This window comes from Coregonus clupeaformis, chromosome 7, assembly GCF_020615455.1.
Source record: "Coregonus clupeaformis isolate EN_2021a chromosome 7, ASM2061545v1, whole genome shotgun sequence".
Taxonomy (NCBI): Eukaryota; Metazoa; Chordata; class Actinopteri; order Salmoniformes; family Salmonidae; genus Coregonus; species Coregonus clupeaformis.
Window position 1 is genome coordinate 28,259,071 of NC_059198.1, and position 11,707 is coordinate 28,270,777.

Below are 11,707 nucleotides of genomic sequence, written 5' to 3' on the forward strand. Positions count from 1 at the left end.
GGCACAGCTGCCAATCCTCAGTGTCTACAGTATGTCTACTCTCTTTTGTTTTGCTATGTTGTGCATTTCTGTTTGCTGTGGAAGTACAGTACAGTACACTTGTTTCAGAAAATTTTCATGTGTGTATAATATAAAATGTTTTTGCTCCAGAACTAAATGTGCTGGCAAATTGTCAACACTGCAGCCAGGTTGTTATAGCAACAGTCAGGCTGCACACACAAAGTGTTTCTTGGCAAGGCAGAAGTCTCCTTCACCAGGATGAAGCAGAACCCGAGTGACACAAAAAGACACACACTCAATTCTGAAAAAGGAAGTATTTATATGAGCCACCTTAGACAGGATAACAGATGGACTTTCATGCTTTGCTTCACATTGACCTTAGTTTGCACTGACTAGTATGGAAGTGTCACTGCTACAGTGATGTATGGGAGACAATGAGAGAAAGGTTCACAATGGCATACAAAAGACAGTAGAGGAACATGTCACAGTGAAAGACTGATTCTTTCAAAACTTGAACTCAATGAGTATAGCTGGTTGATGTTTGACAGTGAATGCTGTGTATGCATGGTAAACATCACCTACATTGTCGATTCAACACTTTCAACCAATGTTACAGCACTATTGAAAAGGGAAATTAAAGACAGCATCATTCTCACCTAAATAGGTTGCAGTAGAACACTGCATGAAACGGAATCTCAATGCTGAGCCTGACAGTATCAGCATTCCGAAGAGAGAACTAAATGTCTGAACGGAAGAGCAGTCAGATGGAAACCCTCACATACATCACAGAGGTCATATAAACATAAGCAAGCTGACAAAAATGTCTAAATAATGTAGAGCATGACTGTAAGTGACTGTTAAAGAGAGCATATAACAACATTCAGTGCTGAAATGAAATTGACAATAAACACATAATTAGTTAGTGACACAATACACAAACATTACATGTAAAAAGCTAATTTACAATAGTGCAACTCAAATAGTGTTGTGTGCACCTTACAAGCACTATTTCCAACTGCACCAATGCTATTCCAGCCCTGCGCAACGTGAACTGAACATACCTTGCGCTTAACACTGTAATCATACCTTGAAATATCTAGCATGAATGTGATGATTGAAGGACTGTGCCACTGCACTCTTGTCAAAACAGAAAGAAGTGGCAAGTAACATCATCATCTCAGGGCATTGTTTCAAGTAACACACAGTATTGCAACATCTTAAAGTACCATGTGAGCCAGCTATGGTGAGATATGACTGTGTAGCCTATTCACCTGAGAAAGATAAAACACATTAGTGGACTTTCTCTCTTCACAGCCCTGAGCCTGTGTGCAGGAGACTGTCCATGGGGATCATGACGGTTTGGATGTTCGCTTCCCTATGGTCCACAGATATAGGTTGAGAAAGTGAAAGACCAATGATTAATGCTATCATCAAGCATACTGACAATACTGAGAATCAAGGGTGTTGTGATGGTAAAAGAGAGAAATAAAGTGGAAGAGTGTGGGCAGAGATAATGAGGAGAGATGCTGCCTGTGGCTCTTGGAATAGCGAACTTAATCAGTTAAAATGCTCTGGTATCACCAATTTAGAGCAATAACTAAAAAAAAGCATTAGATAGGAAGTGATGCATTGCATGGCTCATTTCTCACTGTACAGTCACATAAGGTCACTTGGTGCTGTCATCAGACTACAGCGATCAGGCTAGTCTCTTTTCACAGCCGCTTTACCTCCGTGACAGAGACACAGTTGCTGTGAGAAGAGAAACTACATTCAGGTATGCTTGATTATAAAACAAATAATAAAACAGGACACACATGCCTGTGAATGAATGCTTTGTAGTGTCGCGCCACATGCTTACACAGACACAGCACAAGCCACATTCAAAACAACGCAACACCACATCCAAATGGCACAAAGCCATTGGGTGGAGTAGGCTAATAGAAAGCACTCTTTGGATTTATAAGCCATGCAGGATTGAAGCCATCCATCATAATAATTAAATAAGCAACCATTATTATTCATAGAGTGTCTGTTGAGGAAGTCCTGCTGGTCAGACTGGCGATAGAATTGCTCTTCCTCTGGCCTGCTCAGATGATGGAGTTGGGACCTGCTGTCTGTTTGACAAAGAAATAGCCAATCCCGACCAGCAAGGCCAGGCCCAGGCCCGATCCTAAGATGGCATAGAATGTTCCCTGTGGGAAGAGGGTGTGGTTAATGAGGGTTTGATCAGCTGACCATCCCAAGCTCCTCAGCCCCAGCAACAGCAGAGTTTATTTGTTTGTGATGCAACACACTGACAGACACTAGAGCAAAGGAAGCCAGCACGCCCAGTACTATCCCTGCAGTGGTTCCACGACTGCCTGGAGAAACAGGAGCAAATTGGCAATATTAGACATTTAAATATACTGTCAAAGGAGATATTTCTCAGAGTAGTAGTCTATTTGGGAAATATTAAGAAAGTAACACATATTCATGGTATGGGAAAATTGGGTCCCACTTTACATTAAGTGGCCTGAAAAACCTATTTCCATGGTAGCTAGTTTCATATGTACAGTGTAGTTACAATGTAATAATTGCAAAGTAACAAAGTACTTGTGGTTACCTGATGATGTACCCTTACCAATGGACACAATCTCATTCAGGTAAAGGGTAACATGAATGCCACTAGTGAGTGAGTGAAGGGGGGAACGAGAAGGGAAGAGGGAAGGGTAGAAGGAGAGAATAGAAGCATTTGTGAGAAAGATAAGACTAGGTACTAATTAGAAACATGATCCTACCTTTAGGTTTGGGATTCACAGTGAATGTCTTGCTGTTCTTGCCTATCAGATTGGAGGCAGTGCAGGTGTAGGTTCCTGGGAGCTCGGAGGAGGCGGGGAAAAGAGCTTCTTGGACATCTGAAGACTGCCAACTGTACAGAGGAGTGGGCCTTCCAGTAGCCGTGCCATTTAAGGTGGTTTTCTCCCCCACTCTGATGTCCAGGGTCTCAGCTTCAGGTCTGGAATAGGTTGGGGGGTCTAATTCCCTTTGTACCACTTCACAACCAGGTTCTGTAGAGGAGCGATGTTCTGTATGTCACACTGCAGCTGGTACTCTGTCCCCTCCACCATGGGACCAGAGTGGCTCAGAGGAGAGATGGAGACGCTGTCTGGAGTCTCTGTAGAGGAGGTCAACAAGGTAAAAAACCCTCAATGCTGATATACGGTTAAACAGAAACATAACTTTCACATTCACAAGGAGGAAAATACTCACTGTAAAGAATGACTGGAAGCACTTCTATGGGTTGGTCGCTGTTAGTGAGGGTGATGTAGCATTTAGGTTCTATTGTCCAATCAGTAAGGTTATCCACAGTCCATATGACAATGTTGACAGCTTGTTCTAAACCTGTACCTCCGTATGCGGCCTCCCAGCCCATCCCCTCGTGGTCTGTGGATGATGTGCTGCAGTTGACTGAGACTGAGTCTCCATATCTCACCACCACTCTGGGAGGGTTGAGCACAAGAGGAGAGGAGGCATGTGTAGGCCTGCCTACCGGTCAGACCACATGACATGTGAGCAACATGGCAATGATTACATGCAACCGTAAAATAGCACTGGCATAACAAAGCAATGTCTGTCAATAAACATATATTTGCTAGTATTTTTGCTGGTTTGTATTACAATCTCTCTGCTGGCCAAGACAACTGGTTTGACTATGCAAAACTGAACGTTTGAAGTGGCCATACTTTTCTCTATCAGAGGGTAAGCGAAATTTGCCTATTGATTCTGCAAAAAAAAGGACACAGTGTCACTCAGTCAAGTCAGGAACAATGGAGTAAATGATTCAAACTTTTAATATTGATAGTGCTCTAAGGCAGGGGTTCCCAAACTTTTGCACTCAGACCCCTTCCAGCATTGTGGAACATCCTGCACCCCCCTGTGCATGCGCCACGTCTATTTCTATGGGCAAAAGCACTGTTCATGACACAAACTGTTCACACCCCTCTTGTTGGCGAAGAGAAAATCTTGCAGGTTTAAAGCTTATTTCCTGCAATTCTACACATTTTGTCATGAGGTGCAGAGACAATTTATCATTTTTAAAGCTCATTTTCTTGCAATTCAATACATTTTGCCATGTCCAATGTGTATTTATGTGATATTTAAGTGACTAAAACATTACAACAAAATCTATGGGGCAAAAAACCTAGCAATAAAACCTTAGCTGACATGGGTAATAAAAAAAACTCAGTCGGGCTTTCAATTTATTAATGTGGTTGAGAGTTGTAACAGTAGAATGCACAAGGTGCAATTTCGAAATTTGGTAGTGCATGGGAAGTTTTTATCTTGTTATGTCATTCACTGACAGACATTAGAGAGCTATTTATAACATGTCAGAAATGTACAGTTGATCAACTAGCCCATGTTAGCTAGGTAGGTATGTCAGGCTAACCAGCTTGTAGTTATCATGGCCAGTGTTACGGATACAGGTATCCTGTGTCTTTTTGTGTTCTTCCTCTCCTTCTGCCCTAATCACAGGTGTCCTGTATGTTCCTGATTGGTGGTCGTTGGGGTGTCTGCTGATTGCTAAGGTGGACCAATCAGTGAATATTCCTCTGCATTGCACCACCTGTTTCTGGTTTTTCAATCACACATCCCATTGTTTAAAAGCCGGTCAGTTGTGTTTGTTGTTAGGGAGACGATTTCTGTATGTGAGTATGGATACTGTGGTGTCCTGTGTTTTGTTTACTCACTAAGTTGCTGGTTACTCTGTTTGGTAACTTTGTTAGACTACTTTTCGTATGTGAGTATGGATACTGTGGTGTTTTGTGTACTCACTCATTTGCTGGTTACTCTGTTTGGTAACTTTGTGTGTTTCTGGGAAAAGGGGAATTTAAGCAAGTTGCCCTTGGGCGTACATTACCCTTAGGAAGAAAACTGTCTAAAAACACTAGTTAGACCTGAGCGGACCACCCACTGTACTTTTGTATGATTAGCAGTAGCTTAGCGGTTCTTGAGGCAGGCAAGATCAGTTTAGGGGTGTTTTACACCATTGTTTCATTTCTTGGGTCCTGCTCAGCCCTTTTTCCTAAACCTTTACCGTGTGTTTAAAAATAAACCTTATATGTTTGACGGTAGTTTATGGTTGTCGTGTAGTTTTTGTTCTCACTGTTCCATGTCACGATTCTAATTTGCATGAATTATGTTACGGGTCTCTTCTCCATCCACCCTAGACGTTTAAAGCCACGGGGTTCGTAACAGCCAGAATATGTGCCCATGGGGGCCTCCATTGATTTTGTTGACTCACTCAGGTATCATATGAACACATTTAAGACATTGCAAAATGTGTAGAATTGCAGGAAATTTGCTTTAAAACTGCACAATTTTTTTCTCTGCCCATGGCAAAATATGTAGAATTTCGGGTAAATTCGCTTAAAACATGATAAATGTTATTTCTGCCAACAAGAGGAGAGTGAGCAATTTGGGGTCATATGGTTCGCGACTCACGAGGTGGGGGGTTGTTACTATGCCAACAAAGACAATATCCATCCAGACTTTTACCACCTAGGAAATGACTGACATGACAAGAGAAACTGATGATACAGTACCCAATTTTGAAATTGCACCTTGTGCATTCTACTATTACAACTTTCAAGCTTAAATTGAAAGCTGGACTGAGTTCCTCAAAAACCCTCCCTGCTGACCCCAAGGGGGGCGCGCCCCACAGTTTGGGAACCACTGCTCTTAGGGACCAAATTCGAGAGAAACAATTTATATTCTTCAAAATGAATCTACCACACCCACCAATAGAGATCTTTCTTGATCAGATATCTTTCTTGATCAGAGACATATTGATTCAGTGGGAGAGATTGGACTTGGACTTCAAATAGTCAAAAACAAGTTTACTATGACTTCCAGAAAGTTTATCATCAATCCTAGAAAATACAATTAAATAGTAATTGAGTTGTTTAAACAATGTAATATTCACACGGTAATACGAACAGCAAACATCTGTAGATCAACAAAAAAGTACAGTGAGGGAAAAAAGTGTTTGATCGCCTGCTGATTTTGTACGTTTGCCCACAGACAAAGAAATTATCAGTCCATAATTTTAATGGTAGGTTTATTTGAACAGTGAGAGACAGAATAACAACAAAAAAATCCAGAAAAACGCATGTTAAAAATTGATTTGCATTTTAATGAGGGAAATAAGTATTTGACCCCTCTGCAAAACATGACTTAGTACTTGGTGGCAAAACCCTTGTTGGCAATCACAGAGGTCAGACGTTTCTTGTAGTTGGCCACCAGGTTTGCACACATCTCAGGGGGGATTTTGTCCCACTCCTCTTTGCAGATCTTCTCCAAGTCATGAAGGATTCGAGGCTGACGTTTGGCAACTCAAACCTTCAGCTCCCTCCACAGATTTTCTATGGGATTAAGGTCTGGAGACTGGCTAGGCCACTCCAGGACCTTAATGTGCCTCTTCTTGAGCCACTGGCCGTGTGTTTTGGTCATTGTCATGCTGGAATACCCATCCATGACCCATTTTCAATGTCCTGGCTGAGGGAAGGAGGTTCTCACCCAAGATTTGACGGTACATGGCCCCGTCCTTCGTTCCTTTGATGCTGTGAAGTTGTCCTGTCCCCTTAGCAGAAAAACACCCCTAAAGCATAATGTTTCCACCTCCATGTTTGACGGTGGGGATGTTGTTCTTGGGGTCATAGGCAGCATTCCTCCTCCTCCAAACACGGCAAGTTGAGTTGATGCCAAAGAGCTCCATTTTGGTCTCATCTGACCACAACACTTTCACCCAGATATCCTCTGAATCATTCAGATGTTCATTGGCAAACTTCAGACGGGCATGTACAGTGGGGAGAACAAGTATTTGATACACTGCCGATTTTGCAGGTCTTCCTACTTACAAAGCATGTAGAGGTACAAAAATCCAGAAAATCACATTGTATGATTTTTAAGTAATTAATTTGCATTTTATTGCATGACATAAGTATTTGATACATCAGAAAAGCAGAACTTAATATTTGGTACAGAAACCTTTGTTTGCAATTACAGAGATCATACGTTTCCTGTAGGTCTTGACCAGGTTTGCACACACTGCAGCAGGGATTTTGGCCCACTCCTCCATACAGACCTTCTCCAGATCCTTCAGGTTTCGGGGCTGTCGCTGGGCAATAGACTTTCAGCTCCCTCCAAAGATTTTCTATTGGGTTCAGGTCTGGAGACTGGCTAGGCCACTCCAGGACCTTGAGATGCTTCTTACGGAACCACTCCTTAGTTGCCCTGGCTGTGTGTTTCGGGTCGTTGTCATGCTGGAAGACCCAGCCACGACCCATCTTCAATGCTCTTACTGAGGGAAGGCGGTTGTTGGCCAAGATCTCGCGATACATGGCCCCATCCATCCTCCCCTCAATACGGTGCAGTCGTCCTGTTCCCTTTGCAGAAAAGCATCCCAAAGAATGATGTTTCCACCTCCATGCTTCACGGTTGGGATGGTGTTCTTGGGGTTGTACTCATCCTTCTTCTTCCTCCAAACACGGCGAGTGGAGTTTAGACCAAAAAGCTCTTTTTTTTGTCTCATCAGACCACATGACCTTCTCCCATTCCTCCTCTGGATCATCCAGATGGTCATTGGCAAACTTCAGATGGGCCTGGACATGCGCTGGCTTGAGCAGGGGGACCTTGCGTGCGCTGCAGGATTTTAATCCATGACGGCGTAGTGTGTTACTAATGGTTTTCTTTGAGACTGTGGTCCCAGCTCTCTTCAGGTCATTGACCAGGTCCTGCCGTGTAGTTCTGGGCTGATCCCTCACCTTCCTCATGATCATTGATGCCCCACGAGGTGAGATCTTGCATGGAGCCCCAGACCGAGGGTGATTGACCGTCATCTTGAACTTCTTCCATTTTCTAATAATTGCGCAAACAGTTGTTGCCTTCTCACCAAGCTGCTTGCCTATTGTCCTGTAGCCCATCCCAGCCTTGTGCAGGTCTACAATTTTATCCCTGATGTCCTTACACAGCTCTCTGGTCTTGGCCATTGTGGAGAGGTTTGAGTGTGTGGACAGGTGTCTTTTATACAGGTAACGAGTTCAAACCGGTGCAGTTCAAACAGGTAATGAGTGGAGAACAAGAGGGCACCTTAAAGAAAAACGAACAGGTCTGTGAGAGCCGGAATTCTTACTGGTTGGTAGGTGATCAAATACTTATGTCAAGCAATAAAATGCTAATTAATTACTTAAAAATCATACAATGTGATTTTCTGGATTTTTGTTTTAGATTCCGTCTCTCACAGTTGAAGTGTACCTATGATCAAAATTACAGACCTCTACATGCTTTGTAAGTAGGAAAACCTGCAAAATTGGCAGTGTATCAAATTTCTTGTTCTCCCCACTGTATATGTGCTTTCTTGAGCAGGGGGACCTTGCAGGCGCTGCAGGATTTCAGTCCTTCACGGCGTAGTGTGTTACCAATTGTTTTCTTGGTGACTATGGTCCCAGCTGCCTTGAGATCATTGACAAGATCCTCCCGTGTAGTTCTGGGCTGATTCCTCACCGTTCTCATGATCACTGCAACTCCACGAGGTGAGATCTTGCATGGAGGACCAGGCAGAGGGAGATTGACAGTTATTTTGTGTTTCTTCCATTTGCGAATAATCGCACCAACTGTTGTCACCTTCTCACCAAGCTGCTTGGCGTTGGTCTTGTAGCCCATTCCAGCCTTGTGTAGGTCTACAATCTTGTCCCTGACATCCTTGGAGAGCTCTTTGGTCTTGGCCATGGTGGAGAGTTTGGAATCTGATTGATTGCTTCTGTGGACAGGTGTCTTTTATACAGGTAACAAGCTGAGATTAGGAGCACTCCCTTTAAGAGTGTGCTCCTAATCTCAGCTCGTTACCTTTATAAAAGACACCTGGGAGCCAGAAATCTTTCTGATGGAAAGGGGGTCAAATACTTATTTCCCTCATTAAAATGCAAATCAACTTATAACATTTTTGACATGCGTTTTTCTGGATTTTTTTGTTGTTATTCTGTCTCTCACTGTTCAAAAAAGTCATTTTTTGTCATACCTGTGGTATATGGTCTGATATACAACAGCTTTCAGCCAATCAGCATTCAGAGCTCAAACCACCCACTTAAAAAAAGTAATGTTAGGCAATTTTCTGGCAATTGTGACTTTATTATGTGCCAGACGTTAAGACTACAAACCGTTATAAATGGCCTATTTGCGAGATTGACTTGTCATTTCAATAAGCTAGGCCTACTGACTAAAATCTGGGTTCATGATTGTAATTCAATTTTGACATGGTTTGGTTAACTAGATGCAGGTAGCCTATATCCCCTGATAGACCTACATCTAATTTCAGATAGCCTAAAGTAACCTAGGCAAGATGTAAAATGAACGATTTAGCAGCTTGCTTAGTTCAAATTGACAGACTAATTTATTCAACATGAATAGCGAGGCGATTTCGAGGTAAGAAGTGCTTCTGTTGCTCTACTGGAATAGGCTAGTGAGGATGGGGTCGTCATTTCAATCACTGATTCAAATCTTAATAATAAGGATATGAACAATAAACTGACGTTATAGGCTATTTATTAAAACCGTTTGCCAACTCCAGGAAGGCTACACAAGTGTCACAAATTGATTTGCAATGACTCCAGTGATATAGTAATTGTATCAAATGGTAGGCTACAGTATCCTACATAGGCATAGAAATTAATAGGCTACTTGATGGCCAACAGATACAAATGTAGGATATCATTTTCCAAATGTAATGCCAGTTTCATTGTGGTCTTGTCCCCTTAATAGAAGCACGCGAGGGAGTTCCATAACTTCCATTTAAAATGTCCACTGAGCATGCGTAAAACCCTTCGCTTACTATGGTTTTCCATAAGCAAAATCGAAATCAGAATGCAGTTTAAACCACCTAGCGAATTTATCTAATGCGCTCTAGACCGCCTAAAGTTGTTTTCCTGGGGTTTGTCGCCGTTATTGCTTGATGCGCATCTGTTCTGTTCTAGCGCGTTAATGTTTTATAGAAAAAGGGTTGGAAATAGGTCTCCATAATGACAATCTAAATAGCCTACCTACAACTGCTAAAAAGTTGTCAAGATGTGCGCGTGCTGCTGTCGCTACTCTCACTCACGTGACTCAGCTGCTGCGCCCAGTCTCAACACACACACAACCCCTCTGGCCCTCCCCTCCCCTCCCCTCCCCTCCCCATCACTCACTCACCCACTGCCAGATATTCAGCAGCAGCAGGTCACAGTGAATTATATGTTATTTGTAAGAAAAATGCCATGGCGGCCGCGATGTAACATAGAAGTAGCCCAAAACCCCGCAACCAATAGGCTACATTTTCATCCGCGACATCATTTTCAAAGTAGCCCAATTGTACAAAAATTGCGAACATGGCAACCCTGAATCATCGCCCTCATGGTGGTGCTATCAACAGCCAATCCAGTACGGGCTGGAAACCATAGTGAGATTCGATTGGTCAATAGCAACACGATGTCGCGTAAGCGACAAAAGTTCAATATTTCAACTTTCCCAAAGATTATGGATATACAGACTTTCCCCAATTTTGGTCCCGCCCTGTTCACGCTCCGTCTTCCACGCTCGCGTCGCCCAATGTTCGCCCCTACCACTTCGCTTCCTTCAATGAAAATGAATGGGCTTCCGTTGTTTCATCGGGGATGACGGAGATCCCAAGGGGCGCGTCGCAAAGGAACTGTTGTGCAAGATCAGAATGATGACCAGCTGTTTTGAAATCCTGTAGATTCCTCATATGAGCAACATACAAGAAAAATAAAGTTCTGCAAATCACACAACAAATCTTATGAGATAGATTCTTTGAAATTAACACATTAGTTTTCAGGTCTCTTCTATAATTCATTAGGCCTAAGGATATGATTGTTTTTCTAAACAAAAGGCCTATTGAAATATTTGATATATTTTTCACAAGTTACATTTTAAATACTCATAAATTGATCTCCAGGGGGCGCACAAAATTCACCAAAGAAATGCTGTAGTGTGGGGTATCCTCTAGGCCTACTAGGGCTATAAAAAGACATAGGGGCCTAATTTACATTTTGTGGCCACAAATGTAACAGTTAAAAAATATTTGTAAATATATAATTTACTTTCTGACATATTTTTAGAGAAATATTAACACATTTTGCTCGATAGTTTTTTTCAGTCATTTTCACAATAAAACAATAATTATCATTATAAAAACTCCATATTTTAATGATAACGCAAAGCAATATTATACAAAAGATTAATACAAATTTTGTGTAGGCTACATACAGTGGCGAAAGGGTGTCAAGGGAGATACTCTCTCTCCTAACAACCAGAGGACCAATATTGATAGAAAATCGACACTGACTATCCCTTTGTACAATATGAATTGTTCTCTTCTTCCCTATCAGCCCCCCCCCTTTGCAATCTATTCTCCATGTACTCTAAGGGCCCTTAAATGTTGAGGCACTCATTTTTACAGACTTTAATAAATATACAGTTCTATATTTTATATTACATACACAAAAGGCTTTGCGTTTACATGAAGTGGCCTAAAACGTATGCATTTATATTGTAGTTCCATACACTCACCGGCAAGTTTATTAGGTACACCCATCTAGTACTGGGTCAGACCCCCTTTGCCTCCAGAACAGCCTGAATTATTCGGGACATGGATTCTACAAGTCAGAAACATTCCACA

At 42.2% G+C, this 11,707-nt stretch overlaps 1 long non-coding RNA gene across 2 annotated transcripts; it reads right to left on the bottom strand.

The window, feature by feature from the left end:
• Window positions 1-299: 299 nt before the first annotated feature.
• On the bottom strand, window positions 300-11,677 carry LOC121550853. Of its 2 annotated transcripts, none has more exons than XR_005996990.2 (4): window positions 10,560-11,677; window positions 3,250-3,525; window positions 2,778-3,154; window positions 300-2,192 (listed from the first exon to the last, which is right to left on the bottom strand). It is a non-coding gene; the product is annotated as an uncharacterized LOC121550853 (long non-coding RNA). The 2 variants fall into 2 exon arrangements; XR_005996991.1 differs by lacking the exon at window positions 10,560-11,677 and adding an exon at window positions 10,074-10,118.
• Window positions 11,678-11,707: the final 30 nt, after the last annotated feature.